Below are 2,500 nucleotides of genomic sequence, written 5' to 3' on the forward strand. Positions count from 1 at the left end.
ATAGGCAAACAGGAGTGAGAGAGGGGGAGGAGGGGAGGAGAAGAGGAAGAGGGGAGAAGGAGGGGAGGGCGTAGGAGGAAGAAGGACAGGGAGAACGGGAGATGAAGATCACTTGCGATCAGATTAGTAAGTAAGTATGGGATGAAAATGAGTCTTGGGTGAGGCGCATGAGGAGGTCTTTAGGGCGTGTGAATGTCAACCCCCACCGCTTCTGTTTGTTTCTGATCGAGGCGGCGAGGCGTCACCGTCCGTTCTTTCCTTCTTCCTCTTCAAACACACGAACGACGAGAGAGTGACAAAAAGACAGAGAGACGGAGAAAGAAAGAAAGAAAGAGAGAGAGAGAGAGAGAGAGAGAGAGAGAGAGAGAGAGAGAGAGAGAGAGAGAGAGAGAGAGAAGAGAGAGGGCGCCCCGTCCGCACCAAGCCCACTGTGCATCATCAGCTGAAAACCACAAACTTCATTCTTGTCCAGTTCTTGATCTCATAAGTGAATCTTGGTCCCCGAGGAGGCCTCATGCCACTACCGTTGTTTGAATCTCCGTAAATTGCTTCGCTCACCATTATCGGTAGTCTTGATTTCTTCTGGATACAACAGAAACCCCGGTACACCAAACAACGCAGCGCAACAAGGTCAAGTGGACCCAATCCCAAGTATATGTTCCTCTCTGGCGATTAAAATTATTGGCAGAGAATCCTGAGGAGATAACGGTGTGCAACTTGTAAATGGATTTCTTTAAGTTGAAAGTAAATAAACACTTGTTGGAGAGAACGAGTTGCAAGTACTGGATTTATACAATGTCGCAGATTGTTGGTTATCGATGCTGTGTAAACACTTTAGCACGGTTGCGCGCGCATGTGCGAGACACACACACACACACACACACACACATACACACACACACACACATATATACACACACATACATAGATATACACACACACACACCCACGCACAAGCACACGCACACACACACATACACACACATACACACACACACACATACACGCACACACACACACACACACACATATGCATACACACACAGACACACACACACACACACACACACACACGCACACACACATTTACATACAAGCACATACACACACACACACACACACACACACACACATACACACACACACACACATTTACGTACACGGACATACACACACACGCACACACACACACACAAACACACACACCACACATACACACACTGACTCACACGTATACAGACGCACATACACACGAGCTCGAACGTTCATTGACCAATCCGAGGTCTAGTCCCACCGAGGGCTGGAATTTTTAGCTGCGCGCGTGTGTGTGTTTGTGTAAAGTCACCAAATTATCCATAGATCGGATATGTATGGGCTATGATCTCTCATCTGAGATACAAATCTGATACCTTTGTGTTTGGACAGCCAGGGCAAGTGTCCGTTGGAGATCGATCCGGGCGTACTTGTGGAGTAATTGGGAATCCGAAATGTATTCACTGCTGAGACGAGGGATTGGGACAATGAAAGTATACATTGCTTGGGCAAAATTTTATGAAAAGAGTCACCGAGTACCTCAGACGGTTAGAGTCACTGAGTACTTTAGCCTGCTGGGCAAGTGGCACTCACTGTACTTGGGCAAAGAAATGGAGGTCTTTGGGATCACGACACAGTCCAACGCGTCTCAGGAGCTGTCGGTGCGGCGAAGAAATTGGTTTTAGGTTTCCTCTTCTATGGTGATGTGACAGATAACTTCGCACCCGTGGAGATAAGCGTGTAATAGGTCACTCGCCACATCTGCCGCGTGTCTTGCTCTATCCAGTTCTCTCTCCCGGGACAATCTTAGGTTTCAGAAGAAAATAGGCAAGAACTGGTTTACCAACAGAGTGGGTAACGAATGGTATAGACTTAGGAACCTTGATGTACTGAGCGCTGAAACTATTCGTTGCTTTGAGAGAAGATTAGATAACTTCGTGGTTAGCGATTACAGGTGGTAAGGGGGATGGAACTCTCTAGTGTAGGCTTTATGGTCTCTTGCGCTCTTCTCCATTCCTATGTTCCTTCCCCCTTTCTCGTCAAGCCCGTTACTTCCTTCCTTCCACTTTCTCGTCAATCTTCAATCTTCTCATTTTCCTTCCCCATTTTTCTTCCTTCCTTTCTTGTTTCACAACTCGTTTCGTTGATTTTCTTTCCATAAGTTTTTCTCATAAAGACTTGTGTTGCTTGTCTCCCTAGAGATAGGAGCAGGAATCGGTTTGTTTTGGACAGGAAAAATACATCCTGGTAGCGTAAAGTTTCCTTGTCGTTTTAGAACCTGCAACACTAAAGCGGAAACTTTCGTTAAGAAGTTGGCAGTTTCATGTCAGAATCGGACCAAGAGAGATGAATGGTAATTTCTCTCTCTCTCTCTTTTTCTCTCTCCTTCTCTCTCTCTCTCTCTCTCTCTCTCTCTCTCTCTCTCTCTCTCTCTCTCTCGTATGACTCATCACACTTATTTTTCATG

Source organism: Oratosquilla oratoria, chromosome 3, assembly GCF_046742065.1.
Source record: "Oratosquilla oratoria isolate Oo_2021 chromosome 3, ASM4674206v1, whole genome shotgun sequence".
Lineage (NCBI taxonomy): Eukaryota > Metazoa > Arthropoda > Malacostraca > Stomatopoda > Squillidae > Oratosquilla > Oratosquilla oratoria.